This window comes from Solanum verrucosum, unplaced genomic scaffold, assembly GCF_900185275.1.
Source record: "Solanum verrucosum unplaced genomic scaffold, falcon-dt-bn FXZP01000297.1, whole genome shotgun sequence".
NCBI lineage: Eukaryota > Viridiplantae > Streptophyta > Magnoliopsida > Solanales > Solanaceae > Solanum > Solanum verrucosum.
The window spans coordinates 1,167,851-1,195,750 of NW_026020215.1; the positions used below are offsets into that span (position 1 = coordinate 1,167,851).

Here is a 27,900-nt window from a genome sequence, read left to right on the forward strand (position 1 = left end):
TAAACGAAATCTAACATACGATGAGTCTTCAATTAATTTAACCACCACGTTCCATTCTCATGTCAAAGTACTACAAACACATTCCTATATTACGTGGCCCAATCACACCACTCCATATAAAGAATAATCTTGGGTATATGCCCTTCATAATCTTCTGTGACTAGTTACTCAATTTTCTTTAAAAAAAACAGATAAAAAGCAAAAGGGCATTCCATCTCTTCTCTTTTACTATATACTCACCAGTCAATACAAAGAATAATTGATCACATTCTTTAACTCTGCTCCGAATATTCCCTTTTTTAGTTCCTCCGCAGCATATACCTTTATTATTACTAGTATTGTTTCTCTAAACCTATATATTATCTTAATTGATTTAGTTTTTACTTGAACAAAAAAATGCAAGTTTTTCGTAGTATGAAGAGAGTCACTATCCCGTTTGACGATAAGACGAAAGGTCAGATCATTGGACGTGGCCAACAAGCTGATCAAATCAGCTACCACGCCGATGATGATGCTCTCGTTTTTGGTTTGCCGGATGGTGTTGCAGAGAATGATTCAGATTTTGATCACACGCAAGTATCAATGTACGATTCGAGAGAAGTGATTGAAGATGTGCCAATACCGGTCTTCTGTAATATCGATTTGGATTTATTCCAGAATTCTCTGTCGACTACGGTTACCAAGGCTTTGGAATTGTTTTCCTTTCTAAAGTCTAATAAGCCGATACTCCAGCAAAATGTAATGAAATATCTTAGGGATTTTGGTTATAATTCCGCTATATGCAAGACAAAATGGAGAGTTCAAGTGGATCAGTTAAGGGCGGAAATTACCAATTCATTGATGTAATTAGATCGGATTCCTCCAATCAAATGATTAATCGTTATATCATCGACCTTGATTTTGCAGCAGAGTTCGAGATAGCAAGGCCTACGAATCACTACAAGCGCATGTTGCAATCATTGCGGAAGGTTTTTGTAGGCAAAAGTGAAGAATTAAAGCAGATATTGAAGGTAATGAGCGAGGCTGTTAGGCGATCGTTGAGAAGCAAAGAGCTCCATATTCCTCCGTGGAGAAAACAGGGCTTCATGCAAAACAAGTGGTTAGGTGCTTACAAAAGGACAACCAATATCCTGCCGTCTCTAAACTTACCGCCGTTGAAACAGACTGATGTTGTTCAGTGTTGCTCTGTTGGGTTTAATGCTGCTGTTAACTGCTATTAATTGTTCCCGCAACAACTCGTTTATACTTGGATGATAGCTACAATATGTGAAAATTACTAATCAATATTTTTACTTCAAATGCTTATCTTATTCCATCCCATTTGATACATTTTTTTATTTTATCTTTATTATAATTAAAAAAGGACAAAGGGTCAAATATGCCCTAAACTATTCGAAAAGGTCTAGATATACCCTCCGTTTAAGTTTGGCTCACTCATGCCCTCGTCATCCAACTTTTCGTCTAAATATACCCTTATGGGCGTTAGTTGGCCTGCTGGACATATCCAACTCATTTTCCATTTCTTTAAATGCCACATGGAATTGTCATGTCATTTTGACTTTACCACATGACATTTATATGAAAATGGAAATGAATCAATTATGCCCCTAAAAAATTCGAACCCATGAACACCTAATCCAACCCAAAGTTTAAAAATCTATTTTTAAATACCATGTCAAAGTCATTTTATTGGAGTGTACTAATTTGATGAGAAATGTCCTTTTGTGATCATTAGGAAAAAGTTAAAGCTCTTATCCAATTCAGGTGGTAACTGGAGTCTGGAGAACCTATTGATCAAAGAGTATGAATTTCAAAATGTCAATCAGATGGTCCCAATATTATACTTACTAAACTTAAAAATAGTAGATTGAAAAAAAAAATTAAAATGGTGGATAAGATCCAAATAGATTTTTTTAAAATTTTTTTGAAGAGATAGGAAGTGAAGGGGTGTGGGAGGGGAGTGTAGAGAGTAGATGTCTAACCTTTTTTTTTTTAATTTTAAATTTAATATGAAATTCAAAATTAAATCAATCATGTGAGCTTATATATTAAGTAATTTCAAATTATTTTAACGGTAAAGGGCCTAAAGTGTCCTTAAACTATGAGATTTGGTACAATATTGTCCTCCATCCACCTTATGACTATAATCCGTCAGACATAAGGGTATTTTTGAGCCAAAAGGTTGACATCAAGGGTATTTGGGGGCCGAAAGGTGGATGGATGATAGTTTTGTACCAAATCAAATAGTTGAGGGGCATTTTAGGCCCTTCTCCGTATAAAATAAATATAAGGCTTCTCCAACAATTTAATGCGACAACATAATAATGTAACTTTACATAACTCTCATAATATATATATATATATATATATATATAGTAATTACTAACATGAAAAACACTATACAAGTGCAACACAAAGAGAAATAGAGTTCTTCTTCTAGGTTTTGATGTTTTGTATAATATGAAATTGTGAACTCAAAGTTGAAGTGTAAAATTGAAGGCTAAAGGGCAAATGCAGTAATTAGTAAAGTAGTGAGATTAATATTTAATATTTATGTAGGTGTAAAGTAGTAAACTACTACAATCTTAATGAGTTATTAGTTTACCCTATAACTCAATATTAAAAAATCAAAACCAAATCAATAACTCGATAATTTTTTTTAATAAATCATTAAAACTCGTTAATCCAATAACAAATCATAACATTTTTTTCGAGTCGATGTATTGATCAACTCCATTTTACACCCCCCCCCCCAGCAGTTTCTATTTAAACTGAGGCTACCATTTTAGCTTTTAAATAATTGCTTGTCAAATATATGGTGATTTTTTGCTATAATTTTTTTTATTATTATAATTTTATTAATTTCGACATTTAGGTTTAAAAAACTTATTTTTGAAATAAAGTTTTAACAGTCAAATAGGCTTTTTATTTTAAAATTTGTGTTTTTTTTCACTTGATATTCAGAGTCCATATTAGAGTCTCAACTAAATTTGAATCACGCATTGCAGAATTCATTAGGGGTGATACTTCCAACATGATTTTCTTTTTAATAGGGCTCAAAAACAAGACCTATGATTAAGGATGAAATAGTCTCATGACTGCACCACAGTCCACGAGATGTTAGAGCTCATAAATATGTTGAAGTACTGGTAATAGTTGTGCAGTTCCCTTTCCTTTTCCTTTCCAAGTTAGATATTACTTCCTTCAAGTTATATTATTTGTCTGCTTTTCTTTATACACGCTCTTAAATATTATAAATAAAAAGATTAGAGATGGACCGTCCCTTCTGTCATTATTATTTATGTGATGATAATTTATTAGGTATTAAATTTAAGAAAAAAGGCTTTTTAAAAATTAAATAAAAATAGGTCTAAAGAAATCATAAAAATTATATGTAATTATAAATCATAATAAAATGGATTCTTATTGTTACTAAATATAAAATATATTATATAAAAGGGTAAAAAAATGTCTTTACACTATGCGAAGTTGAACAAAAATATTATCAGTTAATAATTTGGTTCAAAATATCCCTGAAGTCCATAATTTGATTCAAAAATGTGCATATTTTTACTTTTTTTTTTTTATCACTATCTAAATTAAAATTAATGATGGAGTAACTATGATCTTATATATATAACATATATCATCAATTAAAAAAGTACATAAAGTTATTTGTTTTCAATTGATAAAATGAGATTTAAAGAAAAAAAAGTATTCCTACTTATTTATCAGTTAAAATCTCTACATTGTTTTGGTCTGTATTTTTCTTAAGCTGAGGTTCTATCATAAATATGTCTGTACTCCAAGGTATTGGTAAGGTCTTGGTAAACTTTACTTTTTCCAATCCCCACTTTTGTGGGATTACCCTAAGTATGTTGTTGTTGTTGGTTGTTGTTATTGTTGTTTCTGTTGTTGTTGCCATTTTTTTACCCATTAAGTATCAATTGGGATATTTCTAGACCAAACTATTAGCGACAGAGATATTTTGGATCAAACTATTGACTATAGAGACATTTTTTGTAACGACCCTTTCTGGTCATATGGTGAAAGATATGGATCAATGGTGAAAGATTTGCATCAAAAAACTTTGAGTAGTCACTTGAAAATTTTAGGTTAGGCCAGTCTTAGGCAGAACTTGAGTGAGGTGCGGTCTAAGGAAATTCGGAAATGGATTGGGTATTATGTCTAAAATTGGATCATATCTTCTAGTAGTTAAGACATTAAGGAATCCAAGGGCCTTTTGGAAGCGAATTTGGGTATGTAGAACTCTCGATATCGGACTTGACGTGAAGGAGTTAGTTTGGAACATCAAGGTTCAAAGGTGTGTTGTGAAACTGAGACTTTGGGGGAGGATTTATGAGTCTCTGCCTCCGTGCAAGCCGTTGTAGTAAGTGTCACACCGCTATAGTAAGATAAATTTATTCTCGCTATAGCCGGTGGGACGCTATGTCGATGTTGTTATAGCAGGTCGGGCTGCGATAGCTAGGTTAGTCAGGTTTTTGTGCATAAAAAGTCCCAATAACACTTATTTTTTGCAACTCCATTCTTGGGAAAAGGAAGGACGATTTAGGGCAACTTTCCCCAGTTTTTCCAACAATTCCTTTGGTAAAGGTAAGTTAATTACTTCCCTAAAATGTATTTTGATTCTTAAGCCTTAAAATCTAGAGTGTTACTCTCGGGGGAGGGTTTTGACTCGAATTAATTATGGAAAAAACACTGATTTTAGTAGAGTGATCATGGAATTGGCCTAGGGTTAGGATTAAGTAATAATTGAGTCTAATTAGGTCATTGTTCATTAATTATTTTAATTTGATACTATTTTAGATGAAGAACGAGCCAAGACATTACAAACTCTTGACTTATTCTTGTGGAATGTTTCCACATAGTTGTTTAATGATATAACAGATTTTAGCTTACAGGGACTTAATCTATTGTTGTTTAAATTGTTATCTTGGTTGTTAGCTTCTTTCTTAGTACGGGTTGGTTGGTAATTGGTTCTCCCATCGAAGGGATAGTGTAGATGTCAATCGCGACGATCTGGATCATGACATTTTAAGACCACACTATCAATTAAAGACATTTTTGTTCAATTTTATATGATCTAAAAGCATTTTTTAATCCTTTTATGAATATATTAATTTTATTATTATTAATTAAAATAATATCAGCTAAAAAATACTTCTATGATGATAATTAAACATAAGAGAGAAGAGTCATTATTCTACTATATATACACTTTAAATATTGCCCCACAAAGAAAATGTTGGTGTGACACTATTTGTTATCCTCTTAGATTCATTTTACTTGTGGTTCTTGTTAAAATTAGATGACTTACTCAATAAATATGGAGAGAAACTAATATGATGCAAAATAGAGTAGTATTTAATCGAATCAAATAATAAATAAAGATAATTTAGTCAAATTACCATTTTTGTTAAATCTTCTTAGAGTCAAAACAAAACATGATAAGAAAAAATAAATTGACGAGAGTAATATCTTCATTTTATGTGATGGTTCTATGATAAGTTGATGACGTTGCGTATTAACTTTCACTACTAAATATTGCTCGAAAAACGATAGTTAAAATCAATGGATAGAATCGGTATACTCGCCCAAATTGATGCCAAATCATCGTACTTAGGGACAATCGACCTTGTCCGCTGGTTTTGTCAATTTTAAAAACTTATGGATAAGGTTGGTTTTTTCAAAAATAGGTTCAGTTTGCAAATTTCTGTTTGACTTTTTGATTTTTGATTTGGTGAGAATGTTAATCCAAATCAAACTAAAATAAATTTAGTTTTGTTCAATTTTCACAATTTCAATTTGATTTGATTTTGGATATAACCAAGTTTAACAAAAAATGATACAGTTTGAGTTAGTTCATTCTGATCTATGAGATAAATTTTATCTCCAACAATCGTTGCTTGAAGTCAAAATAGAATAAGAAAAGTGACATAGATATTTAATCAAAGCATTATTTAAAACTATATTTATAAAACCTTTAGTTTTAAAACTCAAATTAGCAATAGTCTTGCAACACCCCATATTACAACAACATTAAAAAATTACAAATAAATTTGAGTCGTTTAACAATCAAAGCTTTCTCATGGCACACATGAGACAACAATTCTCGAAGATCTTTTGCTGAAACAAATTGATTGCCTTAACAATAATCTTCATTTTCACCTAGTGCAATTATCATAAACTACATATGTATATATAGTTTGGGAATTGGGTTTGGGTCACTCTAAAATTGGGCCATATTGACATTGGGCTTGGCCTCACAGTCACAATTAAGTCTATAGAGTTAGTATTACGGTATGCATCAGAATTAAATTCGATTTTTCAGTTTAATCGAATTTAATTAGTTAAAAATTGAAATCGAATTGAATAACTAAAATTATGAATTTTGAAATCAAAATCGAGTGATTAAACCAAAAAATCAAAAATAAAAATAAAAATTAGTTCGGTCAGTTTTTTTAGTTTGAACAGGAATATGTCCAACCCTACACCTATATACATGTATTTTTCCTATCAGATAAACTAAAGTAGGGAGAGAGGTTGTTAGTTCCTTAGTGTGAGTAAATTCTGATAAATGACACTTAACAAACTACTCACAATTCTCGCAGGCATGGAGATCCAATAAGGAAAGGATCCAAGCAAACAACACCAACATGGAAAGAGATATATTCTGATCCTTACGACTACTACAGAAAGGAAGGGCATAATCAAAGGGATTAAGAATCATTAACAGAATACTGACAGCAGATCAATCAAGCAAATCATGATTGATAGGACAAGATCAAGAAATCATAAATCAAGCCAAGAATAGAGCCAAGTCACCAGAAGAAGAAAGGAAATCAGATCAAGCCGAGAGTCAAGATAAATCCTCCAGCCAAGCACAAAATCGAGTCATATCTGTCAAGAAGGAAGGAATGCGATTTACCATGCACATATCTAATATGGACATGGATCAGCAAATCGCCTCAATCAAGTGATTCCTCAAATCCTTGATTGAAGAATAACTCCCTTGGGCTTTCCTTACAAGAGCACAAGTATGTTCATATATATACCTCCCTCAAACTTAGGTGTGAAGTACGCAACTTTACTTGAGCCTATAAGTGTAATCTTTTTTTATCTTTCATAAAACTTTGTAATCACGTGAGTGAAACAATTGAAAAGAAAAGAGAAAGAAAGATTTTGAGTGTAGGTTTACAAGTAAAGAAAGTGTCAAGGTAGAACATCTGATTTACATATGAGACAGGATAAATTCGTAGAACCTTGTACATCCTAGTTCACTTCAAAGCTCTAAAAGGAAACCCTTGAAACCCAAGGGGACTGGAAGTAGGCACCGCATTGGTGTTCCGAACCAGTATAAAACTCTATGTGTTCTTTACTTACTACATATTATTATTATTATTATTGTTTATCTACTCTACTAACGTGCAGGTGAGTTGACTGACCATTACAGAAAGTTGACTAAAGGAAATTTTAATTCACTCCCCCCCCCCCCCTTCTCTTGACTTTCAATTGGTATCAGAGCAGGTCTCACCATTTAAGTGTTTAACCACACGAGAACAAAGAGCCAATGGCACACTATCAAATTCATGGTGCTCTACTTCAAGATGGACATTCTTCACACCGACCACCATACTTCAATGGACAACATTACTCTCACTGGAAAAGATAGATTCAGAATCTTTATCTCGTCAAATGATCACCAAGCATGGATAGTGATCAAGAAGGGCCCAAAGCCTATTCCTAGATTGACTGACAAAGATGACACTGAAAAGCCATTTGATCCTGAATCATTCGATATCACAAAGGAACAATAAGAGGTAATTCAAACTAATGCTAGAGCTATAAGTTTGTTATATTGTGCAGTGAGTGGAGCTGAATATGACAAGATATTAACTTGTGAAACTGCGAAAGAAATGTGGGACAAACTATAAGTGACTTATGAAGAAACCACTAAAGTAAAAGAAGCTCGAATTAGTTCACTGGTAAATGAATATGAGTAGTTCACGATGGCCGAAGATGAAAACGTAGAAGCCATGTTCTCGAGATTCATCTGCGAACTTAAATCTCATGGAATGGTGTATTCAAATGGACTACAAGTCAGAAAACTTGTTAGAAGTCTTTCCAAAGCTTGGGAAACTAAAGCTACTATTCTTGAAGATGAAAATCTACAGAAAATGACATATGATGAACTTCGAGGCAACTTAATGGCCTATGAACATAATCATATTAACAGGTACAACAAAGATGATAAAAAAGAAGACGGTGGCATTCACAGCCGAGACAACTGAAGTTGGAGAAGAAACTGATAAATATCAAGATGAAGGAATTGGTCTTATAAATCGGGGAGTAAGACAAATGCTTAGATAGAGAAGACAAAGACCTCAACAAGATCCTAAAAACAGTGAATTCAAGAGATCATGAAATGATGATCGATGTTATTACTGTGGAAAACCTGGACACATCAAGCAAAATTATCCGGAACGAAGAAGAAACAATCGAAGAAATGAAGATCCAAAAAGCCTCGGAGCCTGGGATCAAGGAGAAAAAAACGATGATGATCATAATGAATTTGCTAATATATGTTTCATGCCACTAGGTTAAACAAGCGAGGTAAGACCTTATAACTGTTTAAATTGTAATGACTTACAAAAACTCCTTGGACATGGTTGATGATGAATTACAAAAGGTTATTGACGAATACAATAAAATTGCTCAAGAAAAGGACTGGCAGATTCTTCTTAAAGCAAGTCAGATTGAAGTCAACTTACTAACAGAAGAATTGGAGGAAGTAAAAATGCAACTGAATAGCATCAGAAAATCTCCCAGTCATAGTTCTGTTAGATCTAACAGAACTATTAGGAGAAATTCTCCTAATCATAGTTCCAACAGATCAAATAGATCCATTACTAACTCTCATATTCCTGAAACTTCTGTTAAAATTACTTGCTACATTTGTGGTGATCTTGGTCACAAATCTTTTAACTGTAGGAAATATTCTTGGGTACCTAAAAGAAACTAATCTTATTGTTTTGCAGGAGAAATCCAAGAAAACCTACAAAAAGGGAATGTGGGTACTTGACAGTGGATGCTCCAGACATATGTGCGGAAAGAAAGAAAATTTTAAAACTATCAAAAGAATCGATGGAGAATGTGTTAGATTTGGAGACAATGCTAAAGGAGAAGTAATCGGAGTTGGAACTATTACTTTCAGCTCATCATGTGATCTAGTCGAAGGGTATTTGGTTAAGGGACTAAGACATAATCTTCTCAGCATTAGTCAACTATGTGACGCTGGATTTCAAGTCACCGCTAGATGCATCATCAAACATCCTGAGAAAAATCTCACTCTCATCGGAGATCGGGTTAATAATATTTATGTCTTAAATAATGTTGATTTTCCATCTCTTACATATCTTACTGCAGTCTCAAGTGATCCATGGTTATGGCATCGAAAGCTTGGACATGCAAGCATGCATGCCCTCGAGAAACTATCTAGACTTGAACTGGTCATTGGTCTGCCAAAATTAAAGTTTGAGAAAAATCACATTTGTGATGCATGTCAATTGGGTAAGCAAACTCGTTCATCTTTTAAAACAAAAGACATTGTAAGTACTTCTAAACCCCTTCAGCTTCTTCACATGTATATGTTTGGTCCTACTCGAACTGCCAGCATTGCAGGCAAACGATATGCATTCGTAATTGTTGATGACTTCTCAAGGTTTACATGGGTAATTTTTCTCACTCATAAAAATGAAGCTTTTGCTAACTTTGAAATATTTTGTAGAAGAGTTCAAAGAGAAGAGCTTACTTTATTACAACTATTCACAGTGATCATGGTGGTGAATTCGAAAATAAAGCTTTTGAAGAATTCTGCGCTGAAAATGGTTTTTCCCAAAATTTCTCTTCACCCAGATCACCTCAGCAAAATGGAGTGGTAAAAAGGAAAAATCGTTCATTACAAGATACACCAAGAACAATGCTACTCGATCGAAGTCTTCCTGATCATTTTTGGGCAGAAGCAGTAAGTACTGCTTGTCACATTCTTAACATGTGTCTTATCAGGCCTATACTAAAGAAGACTCCCTATGAACTCTGGAGAGGACAGAAACCTAACATCATCTATTTTCATCCCTTTGGATGCAAATGTTTCATCCACAATAATGGTAAGAACAATCTTGAAAAATTTGACCCAAGAACTGACGAAGGTATTTTTCTAGGTTATGCTCCTATTAGCAGGGCCTTTCGAGTCTTTAATAAAAGAACTTTAAGTGTTGAAGAATCCGTCCATGTGGTATTTGATGACACTAATCCAAGAATGCAGGAAAGTGAAGCAGGTGATGATGAAATTGAATCATCCAAACCAACAGAAGATATTCCAAAAGTGTCCTTTGAAAATATCACTGAAGAACCGGCTACTCGAGCTAACAAAGTAAATATTCCCAGGGAATGGAGATACAATTCCAGCTATCCTGAAAATTTCATTCTGGGAAAACCAGATGACAAAATCTAGACAAGATCCTCTCTCAAGAAACAAGCTCCATTAGCTCTCATATCTCAAATGGAACCAAAATGAATTAATGAAGCAATGGAAGATGAGTCTTGGATACAAGCAATGAAAGAAGAATTTGATCAATTCGGAAAGAATCAAGTATCGACTCTTATTAAAAAACCTAAGAATTGTTATGTGATAGGAACCAAGTGGGTATTTCGTAACAAATTGGATGAAAATGGAAAAGTTATTCGAAATAAAGCCAGGTTAGTAGCTCAAGGTTACTCACAACAAGAAGGAGTCGACTATGATGAAACCTTTGCTCATGTAGCAAGGTTGGAATCTATTCGAATTCTTCTAGTGTTTGCTTCTTTCAATCGTTTCAAACTCTTTCAAATGGACGTTAAAAGCGCCTTTTTAAACGGTTTTATTAAAGAAGAAGTTTTTGTTAAACAACCTCCCGGTTTTGAAAATCCCTCTTGTCCTGATTATGTTTTTAAATTATCAAAAGCTCTCTACGATTTAAAACAAGCCCCAAAAGCTTGGTATGAAATATTGAGCACATTTCTTATAAAAAATGATTTTCAAAGAGGAAAAATTGATACAACTCTGTTTACAAAAAAATCTGATTCCTGCATTCTTATTATTCAAATTTATGTTGATGATATTATATTTGGAAGCTCTAATCTTTCTCTTTGTGAGAATTTTTCAAATCTCATGAAAGGTGAATTTGAAATGAGTCTAATGAGTGAGCTCTCATTTTTTCTCGGTCTTCAAATTAAGCAGTCAGAAAAAGGAATTTTTATAAATCAAGGTAGGTATGCAAAAGAGTTGATCAAAAAGTTTGGAATGGAAAAAGGTAAAGCCTTCGGAACTCCCATGAGTCCCTCCACCTGTCTAGAATCCGAAGCAACAAGAAAAGCAGTTGACGAAAAACTTTATCGAGGAATGATTGGGTCTCTATTATATCTCATTGCTAGTCGACCAGACACATGTTCTGCGTTTGCAAATGTGCATGATTCCAATTCTCTACAAAGGAATCACATCTCACTGGTGTGAAACGAATTATTCGATATCTCATTAAAACCTCTGATATGGGGTTATGGTACCCTTTTTCTGAAAGTTTTTGATTTAATTGGATATCCAGATGCTGACTTTGCAGGTGATAAAAATGACAGAAAAAGTATAAGTGGAACATGCCAGTTCTTGGGAAAATCCCTTATTTCCTGGCATAGTAAGAAGCAGACCTCCGTTTCTCTCTCAACTACTGAATCTGAATATTTGGCAGTCGGAAGTTGTGGCACTCAACTACTTTGGATGATGCATCAACTTTTGGACTATGATCTATCCTTCGAGGGAGTACCAATTTTTTGTGATAATATCAGTGTCATTAGTCTATCTAAATATACTGTGCTTCATTCCAGGGCTAAGCATATAGATATAAATCATCATTTTATTTATGATCATGTTGAAAATGATGATTTTATGCTTGAATTTGTTGATTCTGAAAATCAGTTAGCCGATATTTTTACAAAATCTTTGCTTGAGGAAATATTTTGTTTCCTTCGAAAGTGCCTTGATATTACTTGCTTTAATTAATATTCCTTATTCGTTTAATGTTTTTTTGTTTTTGATTTTCTAGATTTTTCAACCATAATTATGGCCTGCTCCGTCTGTTCCACTTCCCCATTACCTGTCTTTTCCTTTCTGACTTCTCCCCTTTCCTCTCTTAAATCTTTCCTTTTCCTCCTCTCTTCTATATTTAATTGTTTGTCTCTTTCCTTTCTTCCTCAACCAAATATGACGAGAACTCGTTTAATGGCCTCCTGGAAAACCGCCTCTCCTTCGAGCTCTTTCGAAGTAGACATCATATCTCTATCTTCTGATTCATCCGAATCGCGGATTTCTCCCTCTCCTTCTTCTTCTAAGAAGAGAGCTTCTTCCTCCAAGCAGAAGTCTTCGAAGAAACCTCGCCATCTTGTGACAGGATCCCTCTCTCCAAAGGACATGCACCGATTCTGGGGTATCGAATGTAAGATCAGGTATGACAATTTCAAAACTCATCCTATTGTTCCAGACCGTGATATCAATCTCAGTCAGCTAAAGGACTCCAATTGTCCGGTAAATACTTACTCATGGTTCAAAAGTTATCTCTGCTCTTTAGAAACACTGGTGTTGGGAAATCGCATCATAGTCAATGACCTCTTGTTTGAAGATGTTTTTGGTACGAAATTTTCTGGTGTGATTCCATATATGAATGGAATATGGCCTGATGACTTTGAAGTCTCTCTAGAAGGTTCCAAGAGAGCCGTCGTTGAACCCGACTCTGACCTTTCTGATTTTGGGCGTTTGTCTCTCTGCTTCGAGCATCGTATATTGGCTCATATAGTTGCAACCTCTCTCATTCCCAGGAAGGGATATTTGAGCAATATCTCTACTCGTGATGTGTTTATTCTCTATTGTTTACTTAGGAAGTATCACATCAACTGGGTTGAATGGTTCAAGGAATACATGTGGGAAAGTGTTGAAGACCCTAATCCATCTGCCAATCTGCCTTATCGACTTCTTATATCCCGGATTTTAGTGGATTGTCTGGTAGATATCTCTATGTTTACACCTATTGTTATTAATGCCACTTATGACTCTCGTACTTTTTCAAGTAGGGGATATATGCGTGTTGAAAACAAATGGATCAAAAAGGACTCTGCAAAGGCAATAGCTGAGACTTCCAAACCGACCAAAATCTCTACAGACTCGGCTGCCCTCCTAATACAGGACAATGATGAGCTTAAAACCATGATTTTTAGAGTAGAATGTGGATTGGAGACTCTCCACGATGCTATTAAAAAGGTATTTCGCTTACAAAAGGACACTACCACCGATGTCAGTAAAGCATTGCTATGATTGGAATTAATCAGGAAGGGATCTCCACAGTCAACAAATTGATCCGCCAAGTTGACTTTCTCAAAGGTGGAGTCAGTTCCTCTAACAATGATCCCGTTGTTACAATTCAGACCTCTTACTCCAGTCTCTCACGAAGCGTGGAATGGTCTTACAATTCATTTTGTGGGAAAGTCATCAACACCTTAAAGTATTTTTTGGGTGATCGCTAACCTCTGTCTTTTGAATGCTTATTTTAATTGCTCGCTTTGGATTTGTTTCAATAGGGGTCTGTCCCTAAAACACTCTTTTGGCCTGTTTCCTGAGGACTATCTTACCTCTAGACTACATTGTTTTAAGCTGTTTTTACCTGTTTATATTTTGTGCCTTGTTCTTTTTTATTATGCCAAAAGGGGAAAAAACTTGCCACCACATTTTTAAGACTGGGGAACCAAGTTCAAGTTCAACACATTCATTAGGCCCTCAAGACAGGGGGAGCTACATATATAGGGTGAGCTACACATACAGCCATATCTCAGTGAAATATCATTCTCTCTCCACACTCTATTTAAAATTGTGAATTAATTGTCATTATAAAAAAAAAGGGAGATTATTAGTTCCTTAGTGTGAGTAAACGCTGATAAATGACACTTAACAAATTACTCACAATTCTCGCAGGCATGGAGATTCAATAAGGAAAGGATCCAAGCAAACAACACCAACATGGAAAGAGATATATTCTGATCCTTACAACTACTACAGAAAGGAAGGGCATAATCAAAGGGATTAAGAATCATTAACATATGGTCTAATACTAGAAGCAGATCAATCAAGAAAATCGTGATTGATAGGACAAGATCAAGAAATCATAAATCAAGACAAGAATAGATCCAAGTCACCAAAAGAAGAAATGAAATCAGATCAAGCCAAGAGTCAAGATAAATCCTCCAGCCAAGCACATAATCGAGTCATATCTGTCAAGAAGGAAGGAATGTGATTTACCAAACACATATCTAATATGGACATGGATCAATAAATCGCCTCAATCAAGGGATTTCTCAAATCCTTAATTGAAGAATAACTCACTTGGGTTTTCCTTACAAGAGCAAAAGTCTGTTCATATATATATACCTCCATCAGACTTAGGTGTAAAGTACGCAACTTCACTTGAGCTTATAAGTGTAATCTTCTTTTATCTTTCATAAAGCTTTGTAATTACGTGAGTGAAACAATTGAAAAGAAAAGAGAAAGAAAGATTCTGAGTGTAGGTTTACAAGTAGAGGAAGTGTCAAGGTAGAACATCTGATTTGCATATCAGACAGGATAAAGTCGCAGAACCCTGTACATCCGAAGTTCACTTCAAATATCTAAAGGAAACCCTTGAAACCCAAGGGGACTGGAAGTATAGGCACCACATTGGTGTTCCGAACCAGTATAAAACTCTCTGTGTTCTTTACCTACTGCATATTATTATTACTATTTATCTGCTCTACTGATGTGCAGGTGAGTCGACTAACCATTACAGGAAGTTGACTGAAGGAAATTTTAATTAACCCCCTCCTCCTCTTGACTTTCAGAGGCGAGCAAGATAGTTTATGTATCCAAGAGACATGTGAATCACACTAGATATATGAGATACTAGATTTTGTATTTGACATATTAGATACAAGAAAAAAGGCGAGCGAGAGAGGAAGGTGGTGACTGGTGAGTGAGGTAGGAGAGAGACAAGTGAGAGATTCAGATACATGTGAATCCACTCAGATACAGTGTATCTAGAACAAGTTACACATAATTTTGATCTCATATATTCAAGATACATGTATCTGGACGCACAAAATGTATGTATCTGAAGTCAAAATTTTGGTAAGTTTTGTAATAATGAAAAGTGAAGGGAAGGGAGATAATATTTTTTAAAAAATTGATTTGGACTCAAGGTCCTTTATTTATTGGGAAAATTAGCAAATTAGTCACAATCCCTAACATAATTAGTAAAAACATCTACACTTTAAAATAATTATTAAAAATGTCAAAATGTCAATATTTTAGAAAATGATTTGTATCTTAATATAACTATTTTCCTTTCCTTTTATTTCTCAAAACAGTCCCACATTGGATCAATTTCTACACCACTAACCGATAAAAAACAAAAAAAAATACATTTATTATCCATTACCCTTCTTTCTAGGTTTTAACTCAAGTCAATATTCTCTCTCTCTCTTTCTTCACGTTTTCCCAATTTTTCTCTCATTCATTGTTCAAGAAAAATTAACTCTTCCTTTTTCTCCCAATTTGTTCAAGAAATCTATCAATTAATTCAAGAAATCTCTCAATTGATAAAGGTTATTTCGAAGTCACCAAAAATTTTGTGAGTTTTCTTCTGATTTTGTTTTCATATTCACCAAATATTTTTGTATTTCTTATTTTTTGTCCTTTTTTCAATTTTTTTGAGAGTTTGTTTAAATATTTGAGATTCAGTAGATTGTAGTAATCTACATTATTATTCATACATCATATATTGTTTGCTTTTTTATACATTCATATTTAATAATTTCAAAATTTTCTTATAGGGTTACTAATGCACAAGTGAATACGGATTCAAATTTAGATTTGGTGAAAACAAAATCAGAAAAAAGGAACATAGCAGAAGAAGCAGAAGAAGAAGAAGAAGAAGAAGAAGAAGAAGAAGAAAGAGAGTCAAGGTTGCAAAATTGTATTCACAACAAAATTGTATTTATATTAATTTTTGTTTGTTAATTATTTTTTTTTACTCAGCATTTGTAAGAAATACATTGTTCTGTCATGAAATACAATATTTTTTGAACTACAAATTTTGATTGTTGCTAAGATTGTAAATTTGTATGGTTTGATGATTGGAATACAAATGTATTGGAATTTTAAGAAAGAATATACGTTTTTGAAAAATATACAAAATCAATGTTGTATCCTTTCTGAATGAACACAGATTACATAAGTATATATGGATACAAATATTTTATTCATATTTTTATTTGTGGATACAAATATCATTCTAAATAACTACAAATCCATTTGGTATACCTATTAGAATGAATACAAACTAATAAAGAAATACAAAAGACATTATACAAACTGAAACATGAAAATCATAATGAATACAAATACACATATCATCATATTTGAATGAACACAATCAATTACTTTTGAAATTGTAACTGATGAGAATTTTAAATGATATGTTCCTTTTAAAAAAATATTTTCCCCATAATTTTCTCCTTTCTGTTATTAAATAATTGTATTCTTTCAACTCAAACAAATAAAAAATACATAAATCAGAATAATAACAAACTAAAATATTGGCATTTTTAATAAATATAAAAAATGTTGATTAGAGGTCCCATTAAATGCTAAAATATTGACATTTTGAAAAAATTTCTTTATTTATTCAAGCCATTGGGCTCAAAAAGTTCATAACAAAAAACAAACCTGGTCGGCCCAAAAGTGACAAACCAGGATATATTAAAAGGGAAAATTTTCAAAACAACAATATTTTAGCTTTTAATGGGACTCCATAACAATAGTTTCACTATTTATTTAAAATGTCAATATTTTAATTTGTTAAGGATTGAGTTATGTATTTATTTTTTTTTGATTAATTTGAAAGAATACAAATAATTAATAACTGAGTAGAGAAAATCATGGAACAAAAAATTTCAAAAAGGTAATTTTTAAAAAAAATTTAACATCAGTTACGTTTTTGAAAGAGCATATGTTGCCATTTTTCTTTCTAGCGTTTTTTTCTTTGTTCTTAAGAATTTCAATTTTTTTTTTGAAAACAATAGTTTGTATTTTATATCTTATATGAGTGGAAGTGTTGGAAAATTTCTAATGCCCTCTGTTTTGGATATTTAAATGTTTGAACTTCTTTGAATATGTGTTCATTCGAAATGTATTCAAATACCTAATGATATGTATAACTAATTTAAAATACAAAAAATGTTGGTGTTGATTTATGATGAATACAACTCTTCGGCATTCTAGTTCAAATACAAAAATAAAGGCAGTTGTGTGTATATACCAAAATATAAATACAAATTAGTTGTAGATAGAAATGATATTGAAAAATACAGTTGCGATGAATACATATATAATACATAGAATAAGTTTATTCAAAATAAATTGTATTTATATTTCAATATCCAATTTTGTTATATTATTATTTCACTTTAAATTTGCAGAAAGTATTTTCTAGCTTAGTTTTTATTTCAAATATCAGGTTGTATTTCAATATCATTTTGTATATCAAACGCAAAATGAATACCAATAATTTTGTATTCCCCTTCTTGTGATGTATTTGTCGCACAATTTTATATATTATGTATTCATAAAATTATATTGCTTTAGCCAAATAAAATACAAAATATGTCTTACTAAGTTTGTATTTCAAATATCAGGTTGTATTTCAGTATGATTTTGTAATTCAAACGAAAAAATGAATACCAATAAGTTTCCATTTCCCTTCTTATAATGTATTCGTCACATTCTATAAATTATGTATTCAATCATAATATATAGAATTGTGACGAATACATTATAGACCTATTTAAATTACTACAAACTAAAAAAGAAATACAATATTTTAAAATAAAAATACAAATGATGAGTTAAAGAAAAACAATTGACAAACAAAAATTAATATGAATACAATTGTGGTATGAATACAATTTTGTAACCTTCTTATTTGACTTTGTCTTTCTTCTTCTTCTTCATCTACTATGTTCTTTTTTCCGTTTTTTTTTCCATCAAAACTGAATCTGAATCCGTATTCACTTGTGCATTAGTAACCCTATAAGCAAAATTCGAAATTATTAAATATGAATGTATAAAAAAATCAAACAATATATGATGTATGTGTGCTAATATAGTTACTACAATCTACTAAATCTCAAATATGAAAATATAATTTTTGATAATTTGAATTTCGAAATTATCAAAAATTAGAATGTATTAAATATCAAACAAAATAAACATACATATGAATTTCTAGATTCTCCAAAATCTGAAAAATTTAAAGAAAATCACAAAAAAAATTGAAAAAATTGAAAATCATAACTATTTGATGAATAACTAAACAAAATCACATAAAAATTGAAAAATTCGACTGGAAATCCGTAATATATAGAATCGGTGATTTAAACATCAAATCAAAATGGATAATGGAAATTACCTTACCAATCGAGAAATCTTCTTGAATTAATAAATATCTTTCATTTAACAATAAAGAAGATTTCTTGATGAACAACAATTTAGCACCTTGAAGAAAGATAAACTTGAAACGTGAAAGGTGGGGAAGAAACGTGAAAAGTGGGGAAGAAACGTGAATGGAGTTGAAAAAAGGTTAATGTGTATTGGTTTAATTTTTTTTCTTTAAATGGTTATTGATATATAATTTGGTCCAATATAGGACTCTTTCCATAAATAAAATTAATTTTAAATACTAAAATCTGAATACATCTTATTTTATAAAAATATTGTCATTCTGCCATTTTAAATAAATATTTTAAAGTGTTGTTATTTTGACTAATTAGGTTAGGTATTATGACTTAATTGATAATTTTCCCATATTAAAAAACAAAAAAAACATGACCCTAAGAAATGGGTTTCCAAATTGATTCTTCAGCTCCTTCTTTCCTATCTCTTCCGCCTCACTAAGAATGTTCCACCTTGTGCCCGTCAATATTGAACTGCACTAACATTCCCCATCGATGGGTTTCTACTATGATGTCAATATCAGCTGACGAAGGTATTTGTCCTTATCTTTTTTTCATTTCTCAGTTGAATCGTCTCCTCCTGTAGGTGTACTACCCGCTTTGGATGCTTGGGCTTCTGATGAGTTCGGTCAAGAGTATGAACCCTGTAGACCAGCTCTGAAGATATATGTAAGTATGTGCTATCTCGCCTTCCATTTTTGTCCGCTAAAACTACTCTAATTTCCTCCTCCGTTCAGTAGTTGAAGCAGAAGAGGAGAAAACTAATTCGCTCCTGAAATTCTTTTTTTATCTCCTAGCTGGATGCACGCATACTAATTTGGTTCCCCGTCTTTCATGTTTTGCTGATGCATGTATAACTTTTTGTTGACTGTCATAGCTTAGGATGTATAGTTCCTTTACAGCTCTTTTACTCCTGATATAGAAATTATCTAAATTGTAAATATAGTTGTGGGACTCTGTGGCTTCTGTTCTATATCTAAGCATGTTAGTTGCTGTATCTAAGGGAGATAATTAGGTTCTCAACTAGTGAAATTTTTATAACTTACTCAAAAATATATGTCATGTTTATATTTTGTATACTATATATTTCATTGCATTAAGATTATATACAATAACGATGACATACCCATTGTAATACCATTAGTGAAATTCTGAGAATATAATGTATGCACACCTTATTCTTATTATTTTTGGGGTAGAGAGAGAATTACGTACATGAAATAAATATAATACACGTGTCATATATAGGCTTAAGTCATACGTAGCCCCTTAAAGTTGTCCGCATAATTCACTTAGACACTTTAACTAAGACTAGTACCTATTGAACACCTCTACCTATTTGGATTTGAACCTTTTAAACACTTTTTTGACAATCAGCTAAAAGATATAAATGTGTGTAATACACTTGCGCTGACATGGCAAATTGACAAATCAGTGACGTACATGTGGCGTTTTGAGGAAAAAAAAAAAAGAAGAAATAAAGGAAAAGGAAGTTGCAGTGGAATCAACTACAAAACTAATGATGAACAACTAATTCATCTCATGTCTATGGAGTGGAGACATCAACTTATCTCTGAGCAATCAAATGATTTAACTTATTGATGATCAGTAGGGAAAGATTCACAATTCAAATGATTTAACTTATCGATGGAAATTCTTGATTTCAAAATGCCATTCCGTCCGGCCACCATTGTTGTCGTCACCTTCCAACCCTTTTAATTCAACGATTTTATTTTTCAGATCTAATTTTTCTAAAAGTTGAAAATAGCAAATTACATATATATAAAAATTAATCAATACATGAACCACCTATAATTTTTTAGATACCAATGAAATCATTGACTACATAATCATCTAAGCAAAGCATGGAGAAAGGTAGAAGGAGAGGTGATTTCTTTTCTTTTTTTTAGATCTGATTTATTTGAGTACAGATTTAAACTTTTAAAGAAGAAAACAAAGAAAGGAACTTTTCCGATGAATAAGATTGGCGATGGGGGTGGCAACATCGGCGGCAGCTATGGAAAAGGTGGTGGCGTTGAAGAAGTTATGACTAATGAAGAAGGAAGAAGAAAGAGAATAAAAAAAAAACTAAAAGTACCCTTCTGACGCGCTAAATGTAGGTGATTTGCACCTTCCTTGCCACGTCAGCAAAAAGTGTTCAATAGGTACTTGTTTTGAATAATAAAAGTGTTCAATAGGTACTAGTCTTAGTTAAAATGTCTAAGTGAATTATGCGGACAACTTTAAGGGGCTACGTATGACTTAAGCCGTCATATATATGACATGATATACAAGTGACATACGTAAGACTATTCTCTAACTTCAAAATTCAATATGAAATTTGATTCAAAACATCACCAAATTCGCACCAAGTAGTCTCAAACTTGGGATATAACTTCCACAAGATGTTTCAAAGCTTTTGGAACAATACCAAATCGAAAATGATTCCGATTTCACACACCCAAATTTCAACTTCATAATAATTTGAACAATGACAACTGACTCTGGTTCTACAAACTCCCTAATATGGGAACCAACAAAAGGTAAGAAAATCAAAGAGAATTTAGAAGAAGGAAGTACAAAACAAACAAGAAAGAGAAGTTTTTTAAAATTCCTAATTTTATGAATTTTGTTAAGAGGTTAAATATATTATATGAAAATTTCGTTATTATATTTGAAAGTGGAATAATAGTATGTGATTTATTTCCTATAGCCATCAAGGATCAACAAAAACGACGTGCCACTTTGGGATAAATCTATATAGCCCATGAATCTATATAGCAACAAAAACCCGTGAATCACATGAATCCTCACGGGTCTATCTAGACTTCTGTCATTATAAAGCCCAATAAAAATTTAATAGGGCTTCTTACCTAACTCTACATGTGATCACAACAAAATCTCCAACAAAATGGCTGTGTATGTAATATATAGGGAAACTTTCAATGAAAGCAAACATTAGGCCTTAAATAGGACTCCTTAATTATAGTTTTACTAATTACAACTCATAAATTATAGATACACTTTGGTTTGCTACATATTTTATTCGTTGTATTTTTTTGCGGATTTTGGAGAAAAAAAATATAAATACAAACTGATTTGTATCAAATAAATACATATTAGGAGGAGAGAGGCGATCCCAGATCGAAAGAGGGAGAAGAGAGGGGAGCCAGATCGAGAAGGAGGAGAGAGGATGAATACATGTTGTATTCTTTGTATAACGAATACAATTATACAAAATACAAATACAATTGATACAAAAATACAGACATAGTTTTTCAAATACAATTGATAAAAAATAGGGATAATGCACAAGTACCCCCTAGACTATTACCGAAATCCCAAAGACACAACTTAACTACACTAAGATCCTCCTGAACTCATTTTTTTGTTTGTAATTTTGTACATCTTTTTGACTTACGTGACATCCAAATATTTCACATGCGCCTCAACTACGTGAAGTCACAAAGTGTGCTACGTAAGCCAAAAGTTGTATAAAATTACAAAACAAATGAGTTCTGTGAAGGGGGGGGGGAGGGGTAATAGGATCTTAGTTTAGTTAAGGTATTTTTTTGGGATTTCGGTCATAGTCTAGGGGGGTATTTGTGCCTTATCCCTATAAAATACAAAATTCTCACCTATATTGGATTGAATACAATTGATACATAATATATTTGAATGAATTTCTTCTTATTGGCAGGAGAGAGAAAGAAAGAGAGAGCCGGGGGGGAGTTTGCTATAGAAACAACATATAGTGGTTTTTTGTAAAAAAATTTTTAACTATAGCCGTTTTCCATAAATATGTTAGCATTTTTGCCTTGTTCCATATTTCTTTTATATTTATAATGTATCGATATTGTATAAATAGGTATATAATATATACATAAGATGTATCGATATTGTATAGATAGTATATAATTGTGTATATATGATATATAACTATTTATCAGAGATGTATATACATTCATCTTCCTCATCGAGCTTAATTTTTTTCAATCCTAACCAACTCAAATCTCATCTAAACAATTCAAAATTTAGGTATGAGCTCCCTTGATGTTTCTAAGTATTTTTATTTTCATGTAGCAATATCCCTTTATTCTTCATTCTATATTTTATTAAAATAAATCCTTTTTATCTTAGAAAGACTTGCAAATAGAAAGAAAATATGTCAGTACTGTATATTTAGCAGAGTGACACATTTGAAGATTGACCAATGCACTTCAAAAAAAATAAAATGGTATGAATATTGTTTATTGTATGACAATGCACTTTGAAGTTTTGCCAAAATGGAAAAAATATGCCAACACACTATGAATATGAACTTGTGTCTAAATATAAGGAATGTTTACGATTCAAAACTCTTGTTTTGTTACTTCGATATAAAAAGCTTTCAACATATCCATGTTGAGACATATGTATACTTTGTTATCATAATATGTGGTACATTTATGATTAATCTTTGATTTTTATTAAATTAGAGAAATTTAATATATTTTTGATGATTTACTGTTTTTGATGTTTAGTGATTATTAAAATGTTCATTGAATCAAAATAACTTAATAATCATTTATTTTTTAAAAAAAAATTCGGCCAAACTTATTGCGTAAGAAGTGCATTGACGTGCAATATTTCTTACTTCAAGGTAGACTAAAAACAAATAACGGTCTAGCCATGGAAGATATATAAAGAGTGACAGGACGTTTGGTGTGAAGGATAACATCAAATGTTTTGGGATTAAATTATATTATTATTTAATTTGTTGTTTGATTGATAAATCCGAAATATTATGTGGTATTCTGATACTAATAATTAGAACCGAGATAAGTTATTTCTTCCCTTGGGTGGTATAATAATTCCAGGGGCGTATGCAGATGGTCACTGGATTCATGTGAACTCATGCTCCCCTTTCGAAATTATATATAGTAGTGTTATACTTTTTATAAAATATTTAAATATAGAGATGTGAACCCACACTTGAAGTATCATATAATGCAATGATTATTGGGTGTATCTCTCTAAGTGAGGTTAGAAATTTGAATCTTATATCTATCTTGTTTTATTTTTCTTTCTGAATTTGGATAACATCTCTCTTAATAGTTATTGGTAGCACTTTATATATATAGCTTTAATCTTTCAAAATTTTCAAGCTTGTTACATTGAAAATTCCTAATTATTTTAGCATTGTAATTTTTTAATAATCAAACAAAATGTGTGTGTATATTCATATATATACACTATTTGAATAGATAAGAATTAATTTTGAACCTATAATTTTATAATTTTAACAATTTCTAGTGATAAAAATCTAAATGTCAAACCGATCAAATTTATACCTTAGATCTACCTGTCCGTAATAGTGCACCAATCATCTCAAAATCCTGAATACACCTCTGATTATAATCTCATCATCATTTATCATAGAAAAAATTTAATAAATGATAAAATTATCCTTCAAACCCTTTAGCTTTTAAAATGTATTTCACTTTCCTATATCTATGATAATTTTATGACGATTACTTTTAATTTTCTTTTTAGAATCATTTTCGTTTTTTTTTCAAATGAGATTTTTATTACCACTTAGAAGAAGAGTTGCCAAAGGGTGATTATGCCTGACCCTTTGCTACAAGATGTGAAATTCTAGATTGGCAAAAAAGTCTTTCCGCCTACTAAGCAAAATAGAACTAGAAGTGACAAATATAGGTGAAGATTTTTAAAGGGCTTTGAAAATAAGATTCATTTGGGTTAAAGGTCAAACCAAGATTAGTTTACACTATCGATTATATCAATTATATTAACACCTCCAAAATTGACAATAGTTGAATATAAAGAAAATTCATCAGAATTCATACAAAATAAGTAATCAAGCTAAATAAGAGGGAGGTTTTATTTTTAAGAATGAATAACTAAAGCTCTACAAAAAAATATATACAAAAAGCTAAATAAAGTAGATGATACTTTTGTAAACAAACAACTTATTTTTAAGTAGTAATGAGTATTATTTTTAGTACAACAAACCAAACAGTCAATAAGAAATAATATTAGAATAACTAACTCAATATAACTAATCCCAGTATAACTTATCACAACCTAACTCGTACTATTTTTAAATTCCACACATATGAGTCTAAGAATTAATATTCATACTATTTTTAAACTCCACACATATGATTGGAAAAAAGATGAATTCACGTCTCAACACATGCACTAGTTGGCTTCTATTTAGAGTTTAAAAAAAAAAAAAAAAAACAAAGAGTCATCCAATGGTTTTGAAATGCTTGGAAGGCGATGAATGGCTCAGCGTGTGGCCCTATGAGTTTCAAACATATTAAAAGTTCAAAGGATCAAGTTTGGATAAGTTTTGGCAACACACGAGTTTGTCATGGTGGAAGACATGTTTTGTCATACAAATCAACTTCTGTCTTTTGAGAATTTCGACTTTATTCATATATAACGCGAACCATGCCAATGTAATTGGATATATCAAGTGGCAACAATTTCAAGCTATGTCACGAGTTCAATAGTAATGACTGCATTTTACATAAGTATTTTATACTTACTGAAAATGTTACAGTCGAATTTCTATGAGGGCAAGAGCATGCAATCTAATTCTTTTGAAGTTCGTTTACTAGTGATTGATTTAGCAATACGCGAAATAAGTAAAGCGAGATAAAGAGTAAAAACTACAAATTCGAGTGTTTTGATGTATTCACAGGCTCATTCCAAGGATGTGAAACCACTGTGCTATAACAGTTTCTTATGTTAAGAATATCCAAAATATATTATTTAATCATTTCGTGTATCATTTTACTTGAATATACAACATTTTTTTTGGACGAAAGATTGAACACCCTGACCACCATACAGCTACGCCAACTCTAGCCTTAGCTTCGAGGGTAAAGAAAACTTCAGTAAAGAAAAGATCAGCTTATTGCGGAAGGAAACAGTGTGGTGTTGTTGTATTGCTAAAATTCAGAATGTCTTACAAATTTATGAAAGTAAATTATTTTTAGGTCAATGTCGAGGCACTAGACAAAAAGGAAGCTCTAATTGAGCCCTAAAGTACTAAAACCAATAATCAAGGGACACATGGTAATGCCAACCCATATTAATGCCATGCTCTGGACCATATAGGTTCTACCGCACCTGCCCCTTCTGACACTGTCTCCTTTACCTCTTTGTCCACGTCACTGGAGTACGACCTCTCCTCCAACCTTAAATGTGTTTCCAATTTATTTTTTAAAGATCATTTTCAATCTCATTCTATTTTACTCTTTTTTAAATATACTATAACATTTTAAAAAATGTATAGTATTATTTAACATATACTATTTTCATTCCGAATTAATAATATTTTAAATATTTTTTTTTCAATTTTCGTCACTTTACCAGATAATTTGATATTATTAATTTTCACTATGAAGAATGCACAAAATTTAAATGATAAAATGAAAATTTTAATTTAAATATACAATACATGACATAATAATTTAAATACAAGATAACAATACAATGCATAACATAATGATTTTTAAAATCACAACAATAATTTAGTAATTCGGTAGGTTGTTTTCAGATTTAACAATATTCGGAAAAAAGATAGTGTATGGTATAGAGAATTGTTGTGTTTGTGATTGCGGTTGTGCTTGTTGATATCTTTTTTCAATTTTTCGTAGTTGTTCTTTAAAATTTAGAATAAAATATAATTTTATACTAAATAAAGAATTTTTAAAAAAAAAATTTATATTACATGAAAATTATATAGGGTGATTATTTTAAATAAGAAAGAACGGGTTTATATCATGAAATAAGAAAATGAAATAGAAATAGAAATAATAATATAATATTGAGGAAAGAAAAGAAAATTCTATTTTAGAAAGTAAAATAGAGAATTGAGTTGAAGTTGATTGTCAGAAAAAATAGATAATTATATATTTGGAGAGTAAAATAAAGTGTAGAGTTGGAAATGCTCAAATGATGCCTTTTCAAGGAATTGATCTTCTCGTACCTTTGTGCTCACACATGTGAATGCCAAGTATCTTTATCCGATTCTACCCCATACAGTTAGTCTGCCGTTTTTCGATTATGGTGTCAAGCACGACGGGGAGACAAAGAAATGAGAAATTTGATGGTTCTTTACTTCTCTTCCTTCCTTAAATGAGAAAAAGTGATAGTACTATCTCTTATAAACCTTATGACTAAATATTTCATCTATGGCGTACCTCTCTAGACAACACGAAAACCCTTCTCCTATAATGTAACACACTGAAACTTCTAAGCAAAGGTTTAAACCATTTCTCGTAAGATATAGATCAAAAACCGGTGATTCCTAATTGAACATAAATGTTAAGATAACTTCTTAAGTGTGGAAAGTGTATCGTATGTGTTTCACGGTCATAAGGGACATCTAACACTAAGTTGAGTTCAAAGTCTTTCTACCGGCTAAATTTTTTGCAAGAGCTCATGCAAGGATCAACTTCAAATAGTCATATCTCTTAGCATATAAAGGGTTAGGTGACCCATCACCTATAATAATAGGTTTTTGAGTCTTCTCTCCAACGCATCCAACCACTTGTCAATCCGACTTTTGAGTAAAAAATTATTTTCATTTTATTGGACAAATGTCAAATTCATGCGCTCCGTGTGCCTGGTAGCGTGGGTGCACCACGCCAAGCCATTTTTCCAGTAGTCATGAGGTTAAATTACTCTATTTATTAAGGTAAGTTAGTGGATCATTAGAAAATTCATCTTGAACGACTTAAGACTTATTTTCTCTCAAATTCTCTCCTCTCCTCCTTCTCCAACACCAAGGTATGTTCCACCCATGTATCTCAGGTGTTTCCAAAACAATCTTAATCTCTAATAACGAATTCTTAGCAAGACTCTAACATCAAATCTTCCTTCTATATCTAGTGAAAATAAGAACTTATCTCAAGGTTCAAGAAGAGACTTTTGGGGTTTCTCTTCAACGTTAGAGTTTCAATTGGAGTTATTAAAGGTATGTAGGACTCTATGAGGAATTCCTTTCATCCTCATGTCCAAAATTCCTCAGTTTCATGAATTAAATTCTATAGTTAGGGTTTATAAACCCACTTTCAAATTCACCATTTTTATGATCTAATTGTAAGATTTTCTTGAATTATTTACTCATGATTATGGGTTATTGACTATTATATTTCTTGTTTATGCTTAACAACATTTTCTATTGCCATTCTTATTAGCTCTTGGCATGATTTTTTTACGATCCTTGAAGCTTATATTTCA

General features: G+C 31.9%; 1 protein-coding gene and 1 pseudogene across 4 annotated transcripts in view; both read left to right on the plus strand.

Moving 5' to 3' along the window:
- The window catches only part of LOC125830655 (peptidyl-prolyl cis-trans isomerase FKBP15-1-like), a 1,183,135-nt gene that overhangs the window by 655,762 nt on the left and 499,473 nt on the right, over positions 1-27,900 (plus strand). The gene's annotated exons all lie outside the window — the stretch shown is intronic.
- LOC125830669 (uncharacterized) lies at positions 397-1,220 on the plus strand (annotated as a pseudogene).